The 19,161-nt window shown below is 38.1% G+C and overlaps 1 pseudogene across 1 annotated transcript; it reads left to right on the forward strand.

Moving 5' to 3' along the window:
* Positions 1 to 8,735: 8,735 nt before the first annotated feature.
* On the forward strand, positions 8,736 to 9,665 carry LOC308416151 (retinoic acid receptor beta-like; annotated as a pseudogene). Its single transcript has one exon. The product of its transcript is annotated as a retinoic acid receptor beta-like (transcript).
* Positions 9,666 to 19,161: the final 9,496 nt, after the last annotated feature.

Here is a 19,161-nt window from a genome sequence, read left to right on the forward strand (position 1 = left end):
CACTACATCTTTTTCACTTAAGAGACTCAATGCTCTATGAAAAACAGCCAAGTTAATACTGCACCACCAGAAAAAACACAATACAATATCTAGCTTCAGTCAGTTGAGCATGAGACTCTTAATCTCAGGGTCATGGGCACTAATTGTAAAAGGAATTAAACACTTCGGGTAGCCCATATAGAACACGCACAATCCAGGCATTTTACTGACAAGCTATAAGCCTAGATTGGGCAGGTTTAGAGCTATACTAACCTATTTCCCAGCCATAATGTCCCTTGTTACATACTGTTTTTCCAGGTCACGAGCTCAGAGTCCATCTCCTCACATGGTGGCTTCCTTCTCCCTTGTTCCCCCTTTCCTCTCTCTTGAGACCTTCCACTCTTTCCTCAAGTCTCACCTTTCTCCCTCTACTGCCCAATCACACACTCTATTCATGTACTGACCAGTTTTACCAGCAAGGTTCACACAGCGTCACCTGGGATACTTGAGGGTCTGCTCTTCAGGAGAAACTCTTGAAACCCTGGGAAGCTGGTATGTGGGTAGCATTTAAATACAAGCATTACCAGACAAACCCCAACAACAACTGTTCCCTATCTGACCAATAAACATTGACACCTTTACGTAATATACAACCTGTACAATTATTTTCTGATCCTAGAACCCATAGCTGTGGCTTTTGGTACAATGTATATGTCACATTCTTACAAACTCAAGACAGAAAGTGAGCAGATTAGCCAATGTTTCTCCAACAGTCCACATCTAATCTGTAACAAATTAAGGACTGTCAGTAACAGACCAACAGAGAAAACCAGTAAACAAAATCAAGGGTCAAAATATACTATATTCCAAAGTTACAACCATGAATTAAGCTTTAAAAGGAAGTCACATGACCTTCATATTTGAAGGACTTTTAAAGTAAGAGTCTCATTTGGAAATTACACAAAGTTCACCTTGAAAGTAAATTAACTGAGCATGGTCCATGTAACTCCAGTGCCCTCCCCTGAGAGGCAGCACCATAATTTTCCTCTTCACTGGGCTAGCTGTGTTCCACGGTGGAGGGGTTCTCCACCAGAGGAGTGAGCTACTCCATGTGAGATTCATGGAAATGCAGGGGTAAACTGTCCTCACTGGGGGATAAATGAGACAGGCACATAAAGAGAGAATGTGAAGGAATGGTTAGAATCAGAGGCCAGGACACAAGACAGTGAAAAAGGAATCACTGAGAATAAGTCTATGACTAATACGGTTTTAAACTGTTGCTTGGTGGAATGAAAAGTAAAGTTGCTAACAGGATAGAAAACATCTGCATCCTGGGAATCTAGGAAGGGGTAGAAGGCCCCAACCACGTGCAGAGGTCAAATAAGTCTGAATGACATAAACAGCTCAAAAAGCAATCACAGATGGATCAGATGCCCTGGTTACATTGACCTAATTTTTGAATATAAGGAACAAGAAATCAGTTTCCAAAAAGCACTAAAGTTGCCTCATCTAACATTAAAAGTCAAAATATTAAATCTGATTTTTATAAAGCTAGTATGTAGAAGTCAAATATACTAACTTGTAAACTGATTCTTCTACGACATTTAATTTTGGTGCTATGTCTAATAATGATCCATAGAATGAGATATTGGGAAATGTAGAAGAAAGGCATGGGAAAACAATTTCTAGACACAGGATTGGCTATAAACTTACTAAAAGATGATCTAGTCATTTAATGTATAGCAAATATTCTTACAGGCTCCAAAGGGGTAAAAAAAAATCTTAAGTTATTCATAAAAATTATTGTCATAAAGTTAAGGCAATAATACAGTATCAAGGTATTATAACCACTGTTTCTAAGGAAAGGAAAATCATGTTTTGTTAGTTTTCAGTAACAAATGTAACTTAAACATTTCCTCTAATATTTGGCTTCTGGTGCACCAGAACTAAAATGAAGGAGATATGAATTATAAAAAGATATTAAATATTATATAAGTCCAGTGGCTACAAAGATGCAGGTAATTAGGTAAACAAAGAAAATACTCTGTTGAAAAACCATGTATGACCAGACAGTGATGGAAAGAAAGGAAATTAGTTTCCTGCTTCTTACAAAGAACAAGTGCCGACTAAGGTCAAAATTTAGACACAGATTGCTAAAACAAGCAGCTGACATAGACTCTACCCACCAGACTGAGCAACCAAGGGACTTAGAAACACTACCAAACATGCACATCTGGATTTTTTTCAATTTTGTCAGATGTTCACTAAGTATTTGCTTAGTGTTCAACATGTGAGAAGTACTGTATACTTCCTTCAGCCACACATTTCTTGCTTTCTAGAACTTTTTAAATCTTCTATCATTTTAGTAATACAAATACAGAACGAAAAAGCAAACTGCTACAAAGGTATGTTTAAGAAACTAACCATAGACAATGAAACAATGATTCAACAAGTTCCGGAATTTACGCTATGATCTACTGACACAAATCACTAAGTCTCAAATTTTTCTGAAAACATTGAACAGGTAATAAAAGCGCTAGAAAACTTAAAAAACTGATATACATATAAAATATAAATGTATGCCTACAATTACCTTTCCCAATACATACTGTGTAAGCAGATAATTGTAACCAAGAAAGACTAATTCCTGAAAAGAAATCCAGATGACTAGACTCTGTTTTGCCTCATCAGGGTCTTTTGTAAAATAATCCCAGTGTTTTTTATCTGACAAAACAGGGAACAGAAGTAACTGGGGTAAATCCAATGTCTAGATCCTTCCTACTGGACTATATGTCTTTCATCTAGTTAATGTTTTTCTAAAGAGTGTTTTTTTTTAAAAAAATGCTTGTGGTTTTATAATTTATTCCACAAGGAAACCAATGAGAAAGACTTGCAAATTTCTTTGGAATTATAATGCATTGTAGTAAAAACAGATGAAGATCTTACTATTATAAAAAGACTGGTTTTCTAAGACAGCTATGAAAATACTTCCTTTAAGAAACAAGTTCACTCAAATGAGGCATTTCATAATCCTGGCATTTAGATTCTGGTTCCAATACAGGTTGTGTACTTCTTCAAATCAGGTTTTCCCTGCTCTCTACCCTTCCCTTGAAAATACTATTCTCCTGGTGCATCTCCCAAAGGTTGGGATTAGGTACCACTGTGGCTACCTTTAATTTTAAATTCTTAAAAATACTGAAGAACATAAACTTCGGTGTCTTTTCTGTGACACAAGCCAAATGGCTAACATCGAAGCAAAAATACTCAATAAAATTCTTGCAAACTGAATCCCAAAACACACCAAAATGATCATTCATTAATGCAGGGATTGTTCGATATATGGACATCCTTCAAAGTAATCTACTATATGAACAAACTCAAAGGAAAAAAAAAACCACATGATCATCTCATTTGATACTGAGAAAGCATTTGAAAAAAATTCAATCCCCATCATGTTAAAAGTTTTGGAAACCTCAGGAATCTAAGGCCCATACCTCAACATAGTAAAAACAATATACAGCAAACCAGTAGCCAACATCAAACTAAATGGAGGCAGTCCCACTAAAATCAGAAACTAAACAAGGTTGCCTACTCTCCCCTACCTGTTCAATAGAGTGCAGAAGTCCTGGCCAGAAAAATTGGACAGCAAAAGGAAATCAAAGAAATAAAATTAGAAAGGAAGAAGTCAAAATATCACTATTTGCAGATGATATGATAGTATACTTAAGTGACCCCAAAAAAACACCAGAGAATTCCTACAGCTGATAAACACCTTCAGCAAAGTGGCTGGACATAAAATTAACAAGCAATAGGTAGCCTCCCTCTATTCAAAGGATAAAAAGCCTGAGAAAAAAATTAGGAAAATGATAACTGTAGGGAGCCGTATTGGATTTGGGCCTGGCCGTTCTTGTGACTGTATAGCACAGAGTGGCTACTCACCTCTACGATGACTGCCATAAAATCATGAGATTATTTGACAAAAGCCTCTCCCAATATGTTGATGGCACAGGAAGACTCCGAGAACAACCACAGAATGTCCCACTCCCCTCAATCACAAACTGCTCTAGCCTGAGCAAACACCAGATATCCCTGCCAGATAATCTCCTCACCCCATTCTCCCTAGGTGAGAGCATGGATTTTTCCCAGGGCCTTGTTGCCTACACAAGATAAGTTACAACTTCGCTAATGACTGTGAATTCCAGGGCTCCGCAATTGTTGGTGCCCAGATGTCCTGTGAAGGCAGTTAAGCCCTAAATCTTCTAGCTAACAACTGACAAGATACCTCTGTCTGTGTGCTCACCCTGCATTCCATCCCCTTGTATAAAAGAAAGAACCTTTGTCAATTAAATGAGACCTTGACAACAGAACCTTGCTTGGTCTCCTTTCCATCTCCACCCTCTTGACCCTCAGGTAGCGCCTCTTCCGGACAATGAATAACTGTACCTGCTGGACGGGTCATGTGGTGCCTGAACAGGCACCCCCCAAAGCAGGGCCAACTACAGGACTACAGAGACAGGAGATCCGCGGAAAAATTGAGGACTCTTCAGGCCGCATCGCTCATGCGTCACTGGAGAGGGAGGTAAGACAGGGCCCCCCAAAAAATTGTCGTCCCATTGTCATGGGGAAGGAATTGTTTTAGGAAGCTTGTTTCATAGGAGAAATCAAGCATTCACTCAGGGAGAAAGAAATAAGAGTTAAAAAAAAGATTTATTTAAGTTTTTTTTATTTTGTGTAAGAAGTTCGTCCATGGGTCGTAAGCCATGGACCAGATATGCACCCCACAACATGGAATAAGGTGAAATGAGAATTCAATAGTTTGCAAAAACAGGACCCTGAGTCCGTACCTCACCCTGGCCCTCCGTGGTGATCCCCATGCCCGATGATGTTTGCCCCAAAGACACAGCTCGATCTTTGTACCTTTCCCTTCCCTGAACAGCAGAGGTTCCCTGCTCTTTAGAGGCACTGCAGGAACCCCTTTTGGCTTTCCCACTTCTAAAAAGAAAATTTGACAAAGATCCCTCATTGGAGAGTGCTTTTGAAGAGGCTGCCAACACTGGGGCTGCCAGGGGAGGGACAGTCACATCCAGCCCTTTGCCACCTGCCTGCACTCAGAGACTCTCACAGGAGGCTGCTGCTGCTGCTACTGCCTGGGGAGAGGCAGCACCATCTGCCTGCCCTCAGAGACTCACACAGCACTAGTCCTGCCAGTCTACCCCTGCTGGCCCTCATTTATCACCTTGACAAAAAAAAAAAAAAAAAAGGTAAACTGTTTCAGGATATGTCCTGTCTTTCTAGTTCACACTGGAAAAAATGTCTAGTACTGGTTCTGGGTCCCTTCGAAAAATATCAGTGTCCCTTCAACACATGTAGTTCTCTTCTCTTATGTGTTTGTCTCTTGGCACACCAAGCTGTCTGTCCATCAATGAGTGTCAGTTTATGTCCATGTTTTTTTTGTTTAAATGTTACTCGTGTTTCTTGTTCAAAAGAGAATGTTAGGTGTTTGTCTCTTGATTCAGCTTTAACTCAAGTCTAAGAGGTTAAAATTAAAGATTAAAAAAAAAAAAAAAAACACAGGCATTTAGGGCCCTACACCTAAAATAGTTTAGCTCAGTTAAAGACTTGCTGGAAGCTGATTTTTAGGCTGCTCCTAGAAAGGGTGTAGGCAGCTCATTCACTTCAAGAAGTTCCATTGCTTCTCCTAGAAAAATCTGTGTTTGTGGAGCTCAACAGGTGGCAATGTTCCCATCTCTTAAAATTACATCTTAAAAAAGCAAAAAATTAACTAGTTTAAATATATAAGATGTGTGGATACTTCATGTCTGTTTTTGACTGATTTTAAAAGGTATAAATATGCTCTGCATTTCTTGGAGGTAAATTATTTGCTTATAAGTAATTGGGTATGATTCAAAAATTGCAATATTAGTAACAATTTTTTTTAAACTAGTAACTTTGTTAATGTCACTCTAAACAAGAACACGTGGCATAAACTAACCCAAGGAAACAGGTTCTAGGATACCTCTGAATTGGGTTATAGTATATGTAATAAAATAAGATTTAAGACAGTATTGCTGCACTGCAGTGTGTTTGTGTGCGGGAAACTAGCAGCCAAACTTCGTAGCATGAAGTTGATGTGCTCCCATACACACTATGTTTTGATTTTGGAGAGACTAGATTGTTTAGGGGATAAGTTTTGCTTTCTAAATTTTTTCAAAAGTTCGTTGATAGGCTAATTAAAATGTCTGAGAAAGTGTTAATAGCTGCTAATGCTAGAATGCTTTTGGTAAAAATGGGGATCTAAGCTCTTCCTACTGGAAGAAGACTTGGCCTTTCAAATGCTTATATTGGGTGCAAGCTATAAAAGCTGAAAGATCTGAGTTAGCCTTATGGGAGTCCTTTTATATAGACTGGGTAACTATGTTACACAACAAATGTTTAACTGTGGTTACCTGCATAATCAAGGTCTAGGAAATTAAAATAAAGACTAAATTAGAGCTCACTGCAATTACCCTAGAAAGGAAAAACTGATCTACGATATTTTTAATTGGCAAGCCTGCACACCATTTAGAAAAAAATATTTTAAAATGTAATGTTCATATATGGGGTAATCAGCCTCAGAAAAAAATTTTGGCCACTCAGTAGCTAGTGCAAGCTGGCCCCATTAAGTAAGAATCAAACAGGTAAGAATTATTTCAGCTTTGTGAAGGGTTGAGGCTGTGGAATTTACAGCCTGGTTTATTGCTTCAGTTGCAATTCCAAAGAGTTATCATAGATTTTCAAAGATCATTTCCATATTATTCCTTTGCATATGGCTTGTCTGATTGTGGTTTTGAAGAGCCCCTTGAGACAATGGGTGTCTTTGGAAACCTTTGCCTCAGAGAATGGCTGATGGTCTTTTATTATTTTACTGCTGCCTCAATGGCAGGAGGCTGAAACTTAAAACCCTCAATGTTTACTTGCCAAATAATTGGGTTATCAGTTTTCCTAGCCAGATTGTGGCACAGAAAGCTCATAAAGATAATTTACTTTTCAAAATTCATCAGATGTTGGCTGACTAAAATCCTCTCCTTAAGCTCACCACATTAGAACTTAGTTTGCTGTTCTCCAAAGTTGCAAATTCTAGTGTCTCTGCAGTTAACTGAGAGGTGAAAAGTTTTGCAGAGAATATAGAGAAAGCAGTTAGTTAACAGCAGATATTTTATAGAGTATAACCAATTATTGGCTGTTTGTATTTTTTGCATCATACCTACAGCAGTCCTTTTGGCAAAAGAAACCATTAATGTAAATTCATCTTTTAACCTCCTGTTATGAAACCTTTGCTGTGTTAAAACAGAATTGCATGATAAAATCGTAAAGAAATATATATATATATATATATATATATATATATATATATATATATATATATATATATATATATATCTAAAAGATAATGTCTTAACCTAAAAGAATATCTATTCCTTATTGCAAAACAATTAAATAGGTTATTCCTAAGTACTGATATTTGGCCTATTGCATGTGCAAACTTTGTCAGGCAAAATTGACAACTGATAATCATTATTCAAAAGACCAGTTGTTAATCATTTCCCTAATGCATGCTTTTTTATTTTTCTGTAAATTTATGCATACAGCCCATAGACAATGCAATTGCTATATTTATAGATGGTTCATCTATAAAAAATATATATAATTGGATCAAATGTTCATTCTTTTGTGTTTCCCCTTGCTACAGCAGAGATTATTGGATTATGTGCTGTAGCCATTGTTTTTAAAAGTTAAAAAATTAGTTAAACTTTAAATTTATATACTGATAGCCAATATATACATAGCTTATAGTTTGCAATTGCTTAAAATTGTTTTATTTTTAGATACTGCTAATTCTTGAGCTTTACAATTGCTTATACAAATACAACTTAATTTAAAAGAACATACTATCCCATACTTAGATATTTAAAGATACTAGGTTGCCTGGATCCCTTAACAAAGGCAATGCCACCACAAATTTTTATACCAGGTAGATTATAATCTGATTTTTTACCATCAAAATAGTAATGGCCTGAGACAACAATTTTAATATTTCTAGAAAATGTACACGGCAAATTATAAAGATTTGTCCTAAATATCCTCAGTCTCTTATGTTAATCCTCAAAGACTTAATTCTAACCAACTATGGCAAATATTTTTTTAAATATTAACACCTCTTCAAGCTTTCTAGTTACAATTACTTTAACAGAAAAAACAACTAAAGATATAATTTTTCATGGCCTATGTTATTTTCCTATGGTTGGTGCTCCAAATCAGACTATAACTGATAATGGAATTAGCTATTACAGTCAAGCATTTGAGATGCTTTGTTGACAAGTTAATATTACCTATATTATTAAAATTCATTATAATTCATTTTACAAATACTGTAAAACTTTAAAACAATATTTTCATAAATTAAAAGGGAAGAGTTACACCCACATATATTTAAATCATACACCTTTCTATTTTAAGTAATTTTAAAATTTAGATGTCAAAAAATGTCTATGGCATCCTCATAAGTTGTAACTGAGAAAACTTATGCCCAAGTAAAATGAAAGGATCCACATACTGGTATCCACATCTGTTCCTGACCGACCTTTGTTTGCCTTTAACCCGGATTGGACTAGCAGCTTTGCCTCAAGTTTTTAGACCTTGTGGGACAGAAAACATGGGGACTGTAAAAACTGATTTAAAAAAAAAATTAGGGGACAGAGATTAAAGGTCATGGCAACATGGAGCTTCCCAAGGACCAGCTAGACGCAGCTGTCAGGAATGACAGGAACAAGAAAAAGAAGGAGCCTTCGAAATAGGAATGCACAGAGAGCTAGGAGATGACCGCAGAGCTGAATGACCTCACCGAGAAGATCCGGAAAGCCCACCAGGAGACCTTTCCCTCACTCTGTCAGCTGGGGAAATACACCACGAATTCTAACGCTGACCACCGGGTCCGATTAGACTTGGGCTTCTGGGACAAATTCAGTGAGCTGGCCACCAAGTGCATTATTAAGATTGTGGAGTTTGCCAAGCGTCTGCCGGGCTTCACAGGCCTGACCATCGCAGAGCAGATCACCCTGCTCAAGGCCGCCTGCTTGGACATCTTGATTTTCAGAATTTGTACCAGGTATACCCCAGAGCAAGACACCATGACTTTCTCTGATGGCCTTACACTAAGTCGAACTCAGATGCACAATGCTGGCTTCGGTCCTCTGACTGACCTTGTGTTCACCTTTGCCAACCAGCTCCTGCCTTTGGAAATGGATGACACAGAAACAGACCTTCTCTGTGCCATCTGCTTAATCTGTGGAGACCGCCAGGACCTTGAGGAACCAACAAAAGTAGACAAGCTCCAAGAAACACTGCTGGAAGCACTAAAGATTTACATTAGAAAACGATGGCCCAGCAAGCCCCACATGTTTCCAAAGATCTTAATTAAAATCACAGATCTCTGCAGCATCAGCGCCAAAGGTGCAGAACGTGTAATTACGTTGAAAATGGAGATTCCTGGATCAATGCCACCTCTCATCCAGGAAATGCTGGAGAATTCTGAAGGACATGAACCCTTGACCCCAAATTCAAGTGGCAATACAGCAGAACACAGTCCCAGCGTGTCCCCCAGCTCAGTGGAGAACAGTGGAGTCAGTCAGTCACCACTGCTGCAGTAAGACATTTCCAGCCATTGCAGACATTCCCCAGGACCTTCAGTTCCAGACTGAAAACGCAAGGAAAACATTTTTACTGCTGCTTAGTTTTTGAACTGAAATATGTTAAACTCAAAAAGGACCAAGAAGTTTTCATATGTATCAATATATATTCCTTACTGTGTAACTTGCCTAGAAATACAAACTTTTACAATTCTGAAAATCAGCCATTTCATGTCACCAGAATCTAGTTTAAAGCTTCTAATTTCCTCTCTGAACAGTCAAGATGCATGGCAAAGACCCAGTTGAGATGATTTAGCCCTGGTTAAGTTTCTGAACACTTTGTACATACAGAAGTACGGCTCTGTTCTTTCTATACTGTATGTTGGTGCTTTCTTTTGTCTTTCATACTCAATAACCAAGACACCCAGGTTATGGAGCAGAACACTGTATGTCCACTGTACATCTCGCTTTCATGAATAACAAGGCCTCACGGTAAGGAACCAGGACCTTTGTACAGTACAGGATAAGACTAAAGACACTGGTTTAAGTAGTGTGGAAGCTTCTCCTTGCTTTTTGATGCTCTCAGGCTGCATCCTTTCTTTTATGTTACCCAGATAGAGCATACCACTTCACTGCACTAGCAGAAGAGAATTCTGTATCAGTGTAACTGCCAGTTCAGTTACTCCAATGTCATTGTTCAATTGTTAATGTCACTTTAAAATAAAAGTGGTTTATTCTTTAATGACACAACTACTGAATGGAAAAATGAAGCATTTTTACAGTCATGATAGCCTCCAAGGCAAAAACACTGTCCAGTGTTAGTAAGTTTGTTTACCTGTTCACAAGCCATTGGAGAAATATCCCAGGATAATCAATAGGCTAGTCTGCCATCTGGGCCCTAGTAGCCCAGTTTCCTTCTGACTCAGGCCTGCTCCTGGGATTTCCCCCGGTCTTGACGCTTGACGGTATGGGCAGTGGCCTCCTCTGGCCTTGTTCAATCACTATGATGCAGACTGACAGCAGTGGGAGGGCGAAAGAGTGGTTGACAGACTCAAGTGTTGGGTTCTGAGTTCCATGTAAGCACTAGTGGAATTTTTTTGTTTGTTTGTCTTTGATATATTAGCAAAAGTCTGTTATGTACCATTGGCTCTGTACATTGAGATGGTTTAACAGTGCTTTCTATGTTCATATACTGTTTACCTTTTTCCATGGAGTATCCTGGCAAAGAATAAATATATTTATTTAAAAAAAATTTAGTCAATTACCAAACAAAGTTTATAATGACTTTTCTCTTAATTTTAATGAGACCAGTTCTTCTGACTCAAGCATGGACTGGTTTAGAAATTAACCTAATATTAGAAATAATAGTCTTCATTGGGAGGACAGATTCTGGACATTTTTAAAGACATTTAAAAATTCATAATTAACATGTGAAGCTATATTTACATTGGATAAAATTGGGACTAAATCCAGACTTTAAATGTTAGGACATGTATTTAAGCTCCTAATCTTTTATTATTTGGTCATGTTAAAAATTGTTTCTTTATTGATACTTATTGTAAGTTGTATTGTACACTTTCCAATTGTGTTAATGTTGAATTGTGATATGTCTGTAATGGAAGTTTATGAACCAGCTTTTGTTCTATTGCCAGTGAGTATTATAAGACCATGATATTCTAAAAGAAGGTTTGCAGATACTAGAAGTTAGTCAGGCTTTATACAGAAGCAAGAGAGTATTGGGCTTGATTATTGTAGGCATAGTAGCCTTAATTGTATTAATAGCTAATATTATCTGCTTCTGCAATTGTCTTGACAGGAGTTTAGACAGCTAATTTTGTTAAAAGGTTACTAAGTTTCTGAATACTCAAGGGGATGTAGATAGGCATTTGGAACAATGGATTGATATTCTTTATGCTATTCAAGTTATTAGAGAAGTGCTTCAAAGTCTGAGAGTAAGAAGCCATTTCCAGTCATGCTAAGTACCAATAGAGTTGTGTAACTTTTAAACTTTACATGGATAGTCACATATCGGGAGAGGCTCAACTTTCATAATCTCCTAAAGTAATGTCATTCAGCCCTTACCCTTTCGCCCCTGGATTCTTGGGAGGAATGATAAACTGACCCAAGGTAGTCATACTCACTGACAGGCAACTTCTTATAGCCCCTGACCAACCTAAGACACGGAGCCTTGAGGACAACAAGGTAATCCTATGATGGGTAAGGCTTGGGTTCCAGAGGTCAGTCCTAATACAGAGACGGCTACATCCTGTATTACAGGATGATCAAATACTCCTTTGCCCAGTTTCTCCCCAGAGGCTCTAGCGGCCTTTTAAGAAAAAGAAAAAAGGGGGAGATATAGAGAGCCATATTGGATTTGGGCCTGGCCATCCTTGTGACTGTATAGCTCAGAGTGGCTACATGACTCTGGGCTGTATAGCCATAGATACTCAGCTCTAGGATGACTGCCATAAAGTCATGATATTGTTTGACAAAAGCCTCTCCCGATATGTTGGCAGCATAGGAAGACCCTGAGAAAAACCATGGAATGATCCCCTCCCCTCAATCACAAACTGCTCTAGCCTGAGCAAACACCAGATATCCCTGCCAGATGATCTCCTCACCCCATTCCCCCTACGTGAGAGCATGGACTTTTCCCAGGGCCTTGGTGCCTACACAAGATAAGTTACAACTTCGTTAATGATTGTGAATTCCGGGGCTCAGCAATTGGTGGTAACCAGATGTCCCGTTAAAGCAGTTAAGCCCTAAATCTTCTAGCTAATAACTGACAAGATACCTCCAGCTGTGTGCGCACCCCAAATTCCATCCCCTTGTATAAAAGAAAGAACCTTTGTCAATTAAATGAGACCTTGACAACAGATCCTTGCTTGGTCTCCTTTCTCTCTCCACCCCTTTGACCCTCAGGTAGTGCCTTTTCAGGACTCTGAATAACTGGACCTGCTGTATGGGTCAGACAACCTTCCCAATAGTCACAAACAATATGAAATACCTTGTTGTGACCCTATCCAAGCAAGTGAAATATCTGTATGACAAGAACTTCAAGTTTCTGAAGAAAGAAATTAAAGAAGATCTCACTAGATGGAAAGATGTTTCATGCTCATGGATTAGAAAAATGAACATAGTAAAAATGGCCATCTTTCCAAAGTAATCTACATATTCAATGCAATCCCTATCAAAATTCCAACTCAATTCTTCACAGAGTTAGAAAGACTAATTTGCAAATTTATTTGTAATGACAAAAACACCACGATAGTGAAAACTATTCTCAACAATAAAAGAACTTCCAGAGGAATCTTTATCACTAACCTCAAGCTGTATTACAGATCAATTATGATTAAAAAAAAAAAACATGGTGTTTTTACAGAGACAGGCGGGTAGATCTATAGAACAGAATTGAAGACCCAGAAATGAACCCACACACCTATGGTCACTTGATCTTTCACAAAGGAGCTAAAACCATTGAATGCAAAAAGGACAGCATCCTCAACAAATAGTGCTGGTTCAAGTGGAAATCAGCATGCAGAAGAATGCAATTTGATCCTTTCTTATTCCCTTGAACAAAGCACAAGTCCAAGCAGATCAAAGATCTCCACATATAACCATGTACACTGAATGGACTAATAGAAGAGAAAGGAGGGAAAAACTTAAAACAATAGGTACAGGGTAAATTTCCTAATCAGAATACCAATACCTTATGCTCTGAGTACCTACAAATGGAACCTCAATTGCAAAGATTGTTAAGGCTAAGGACACTGTCAAGAGGACAAAACTGCAAACACCAGTTGGACCTTTTACTATTCCTACATCATACAGATGGCTAATATTCAATATATATGAAGAACTCAAGACGTTAGACTCCAAGAATCAAATAATTCTATTAAAAAATGGAGACAGAGATAGACAAAGAATTCCCAACTGAAGAATATAGAATGGCTGAGAAGCACCTAAAGAAATGTTCAACATCTGTATTCATCAGGGAAATGCAAATCAAAACAACCATGAGAATTCACCTCACATCCATCAGAATGGCTAACATTAAAACTCAGGTGACAACAGATGCTGGTGAGGATGTAGAAAAAAGAGGAAAACTTCTCCATTGTTGGTGGGATTGCAAGCTGGTATGACCACTCTTGTTATCAGTCTGGAACTCCTTAGATAAATGGACACAGTACTACTCAAGGACCCAGATATACCACTTTTAGGCATATAAGGAAAAGATACTCCAACATATAACAGATATACATACCCCACTATGTTCATAGCAGCCTTGTTTGTAATAGCCAGAAGGTGGAAAGAACCCATATGTCCTTCAACATAGGAATGGATACAGAAAATGTGATACATTTACCCAATAGAGTACTACACAGTTATTAAAAACAATGACTTTATGTAATTCTTAGGTAAGTGGATGGAACTAAAAAATATCATCCTGAGTGAGGTAACCCATCCACAACAGAACACACATGGTATGCACTCACTTAAAAATGGATATTAACCCAAACACTCAGATTACACAAGAAACAGTTCACAGACCACATGAAGCTCAAGAAGTTGGGAGACCAAAAAGTGATGCTTCAGTTCTTCTTAGAAGGGTGAACAAAATACCCACAAGAGGAAATCCAGAGACCAAATTTGGAGCAGAGACTGAAGGAAATACCATCCAGAGACTGAGGGGATCCATCCCATATACTGTCAACAAACTCACACAATAATGTGAATGCCAAGAAGTGCATGCTGACAGGTCCCTGATATAGCTGTCTCCTGAGAGGCTCTGCCAGAGCCTGAGAAATACAGACATGAGGTGCTCTCAACCAACCACTGGGCTGAGAATGGTGTCCCCAATGGAGGAGTTAAAAAAAGGAGTGAAGAAGCTGAAGGGGTTTTCAACCCCACAGGAAGAACAATACTATCAATCAACCAGAACCCCTAGAGCTCCCAGAGACTAAACCACCTACCAAAGAATTCACATGGAGGGAACCATGGTTGCAGCAATATATGTAGCACAGGATGCCCTTATCAGGCATCAAGGAGATGAGTGGTATTTGGCCTGTGAACGTTCAATATGCCAGTGTAGGGGAATGCCAGGATAAAAAAATTCCAGGGAGTTGGTGGTTGTGGGAAACACTTTAATGGGGGAAAGTGGATGGGAGGTGGGAAATGGGGATTGCAGGGGGGACTGGGAAAGGGGATAACATTTGAAATATAAGTAAAGAAAATATCCAATAAAAATGAAATGTAAATATAAGAAATATTCAAAAAATTTAATAAATAAAAAATAGGTGAGAAATTAAACAATAGTAATTCATTTGACTACTCATTTAAGAGCACCTTATACTTACCATGGTTTCTGCAGTGAAGAGCCAATAAGAAAATTCTTACTGATGGTGTAATGAAGAGGGTAGACAAGTACGACACTGAGAAAGAGGCAAAGAATATGGATATAGATCAGAAGTGCAGCACTCGCCTATCATTCAAAAGGCTGTGGGTTTGGTGTCAGTGCTGAAGGAAAAACACAATACTACGCAAACCCAAATTGTCCAAAAGTGAAGAAGACACCTCCCAAGTAGTGGAAGTTAGTGAAGTATCAGAAGAGAACAAAATTTACAAAGATCTGCTACTTCTTGCCAAATGAGAGTCTGTTCCCTCTGAGAGCAATCTGTCTTTAGCCTCAAAACACAATACAAATATGGTGGATCATGCCTGTTGTCCAGAAAACTGAGACTGGAGGAGAGCCAAAAGTTTGAGGCAAGGTTAGGCTACATGGGGGGGGGGGTCCAGTTCAAGGCCAGCAAAGGCTACAGAATAAGAAATTATCTTTTTTATGAGAGAGGAGAGCAATGCAAATGAACTCAAGGTGAAGATTTTTAGCTACATAAGCAATGGGGCTTCCTTAAGCACAGAGCTATCAACATGTGTCCCTGCTACTTGACAACTTCTAGTGTAAGGCCAAATACAGGGCAAGTGATAGAGACAAACACTAAACACATTTATCAGCACTTGCATTGATACTCGTTGTTCTAATCAGGGTTATTATCACTGTGATTAAACACTGACTAGAATCAAGTTGCAGAGAAAAGAGTTTATTTGCCTTATACTTCCACTTCATAGTCCACCATTGAAGGAACTTGGGACAAGAAGTCAAACAGGACAGCAAGCTAGAAGCAGGAGCTGATGCAGAGGTCAGTGAGTACTTCTGCTTACTGGCTTCCTCAGCTTGTTTTTTTAAACAGCCCAGGACCAGCAGGCTGGGGTGGCCACACCCAAACAGCCTGAGCCCTCCTGTTATCAGTCATTAAAAAAAATACCCTATAAGCTTGATTACAGTCTGAACTTATGAGGAGACATTTTCTCAACCGAGGTCTGTTCTGGATGATGACCAAAACTTATGTTGAGGTGACATAAACCTGGATATCACACTCAGATATACACATTCATATTTCACTGAGACAAACAAGAATCTGGCTTCACATACTCAAATGTTATAATTGAAATATATTAAAATTCCATTAACTGTACATGTAATTGGGTAGTCACAAGTGTTTCAAGCACCCAGGTCTAACACAGAGAGAACCTGTTTCAAATTAAAAAACAAAAACAACAAACAAGCAAAATAAAAAAATGAGGGGGGAGTCAAAGACTGAAATACTTCAGAGCATAAGAGAACATAATACTCTTGCAGAGGACCAGAGTTTGACCAAAGCAAACAGGTCTAGCAGCTCATGGCCACCTCTAACACCAGCTCCAAAGCTCAGGCACACTGTCTACATGCCAGCGCCTTGATTCTCATGTGTGCATACCCATCACCATCAAACAGCTGCCACATACACATGCATATTATTAGAATAAAAAGAAAAATATTTAACAGAAAAAATTCTGAAAATTCAGAATCAAACTCGGAACATAAGGATGACAAAATTCTCAAAGACAAAACCATCATTTTACCACACTGATAGCAACAAGAACCATGAAGTATATTGGAATTAACTACAAAACATTTGTAAGATCAGTAATATGGTGTTAAATAAGAAGCCAAGTAAAACTCTATTTTTATAATCTATAATGCATCACGACATAAAAGCTTAAATTTCTGAAAATCCATAATAATCACCAAAAAAGAAACAGTTTACCAATGTCTCTTTGGTCTTATCTACAGAAAGGTGTTCCATTCAAAGAGACTGGTCTGTTTATTTAAATAAAACTATCTCACAGGAGGAGGTCAATAACCTGACAAAATAGTCCAAAAAATAATGAGCTGTTTGCTTCCTGTTCCAAGCAGCCTTTGCAATTAGAATGTGTCCTCTTTACTATGTTGACTCATTAGGAAGCAATGTCTCTGCATTGACAAGTCATCAATTATAAAGTTAGATTGTAAGCAAAAGCGAACTTGTTTTGAGGTGACTTGGTTTAACAAGCTGATTCCATGGTGCTTGCTCATCTCAGGTAAAGTGAGAAACAGTTTCTTAAACTCAATATACAGAATTAATCAACCTACAGCTTCACTGTATTCTGCAACATTAACAGTAAAACTATCAATAATGATTTAAAAAACTGAAGTTTAAAAATGAATAAGGCATGAACTCATAAATCTAAACACACTTATTCCCATTATTTGGAGAATGTCCTTAAAAATTTTAGTGATTCATCACAGTATTCTACCCTGCCAGTTAAGTGTGAAAAACCAAATTGGATGACACTTAGAATCCCTTTGAAAATTATACAAAACATAATGTTACTTGAAGCGAGCATCCAACCTCTAGGTAAAAACATCATGGCAAGAATTTACTAATGAAAGATCTCAGCTCAAATCCCAGTTAAAGAACTAACACATTAGTTCTGATACAGGGTATGTTCAAAAGCAGTGGGCCTCACATCTCTTCATCTGTATCTTCACAAGGAATGTGACTGACTAGTCCTCAGACAATTCCCATATGGGGCCATACATGGATATGAAGTAGAGATGCGACCAGAGTACAGAGACCTGGAGTTAAATATAGCAAGTGAGAAGGGTTCCATTCTTCAAACCTATCTTTAACAGTCCTTTTTCTTATTTAAGTTCTGAATAAAGAGTTTCCTTGAGGGTTTAAAAATAAAACATTTTGAAAAAAATTACTGTCTTATACTAATCAGCTAAAAATAAGTCTAAGATTCCTCAGTTCTTACTTCTGGTTCCCATGTGACTCTATAAAGGGAACAGAAATGTCTCAACTGCTAAAAGGTTCTATAAGCTAAAACTATATGGACATATTCAGGTAAAAATATTAAAGGCCAGCCAAATCAGTGACTCTAAAATATAACTATGAACTGTCCCATTCAACGCAGCATAACAGGTAGCCAGGTATATAGCAGCATGGATGTCAAATGTTTACAGTAGACTTCTTACAGCATGACTAAAGCACGTGTCCTCCATGCTTGCTACAGCAGTAGCAGCTCATTCTGGACTTCAATTTTCATGTTAAGACGCTGCTCACACCCCATCAAAAAACTTCCCTCTGTTTGCTTTCTGTGGTTACTGGTAAGTTCTACTTACTTTTGCTTATTTTGTTTAGTTTTCTGACATAGTGTCTCTATAGCCGAGGATGGCCTAAACCTCACAGCTATCCTACTGACTTAGCCTGAGTCCTGGCATTGGCAACCACATATGATTCTTAATTTTAATATTTATCAAATAAGCAATCTTCATTAGGATCAATCAGTTTGTACAAAATTGGCATTTCAAAAATTTATTAAAAAAATTACAAATACCATAAATTATAAACAGTACATCACACACTGGCAGAACTCTCCCAAACACAGTAATTCCTAATCAATATGACATATGTAACTTCTAAATATATGGACTATTAATAAATGAAACCGAAGCTTGATGGTATACACCTGTAATTTCTACAATCAGAAGACTGCAGCTGAAGGATTATAACCAGTTTGGGCTACCGAGTAGTAGTAATGGTGATGGGGTGGGGAGGAGACATAGGAAGAGCAAGCCAGGTACAGTAAGTCATACCTGTAATCACAGCACCCAGGAAGCTAAGGCAAGAAGATTCTGAGTACAAGAGAACAGAGGCTACCTAGTTATGTAGCCAGACCCTATCCCAAAATAACCAGTAGCCAAAACAAGCAAGTGCAACTGCCTTTGACAGACTTTTAATCAGTCTCATCACTGTAGTCATATCCAGATGTAAAGTGCTACCTTACCTTCACTTAATAGTTATAAGAATATTTGTTAGGTAAAACAAATATACAGTGAGTTAACTGGTAGTGCACATTTTAGTCATATGATATAACTCACAATGTGACACGAATGCAGGGAAAGCAGTCTGTGCCTGCTCTAGGATAAGGTAAAATGAACTTGGTTCAGGCCCATTTCTAGCTCTCTTCTCAGTAGCTTTTCCCTTACCTAAGCCATCAGTTTTCTCCTCAGGCTTTTACTTACAACTAAAGACCATAGTAAAGTGGAATCCAGGGACATCTGTATTTAAAGGGGTTTCTCCATAAGAAACCA

This window comes from Micromys minutus, assembly GCF_963924665.1.
Source record: "Micromys minutus genome assembly, contig: SCAFFOLD_202, whole genome shotgun sequence".
Classification (NCBI taxonomy): Eukaryota; Metazoa; Chordata; class Mammalia; order Rodentia; family Muridae; genus Micromys; species Micromys minutus.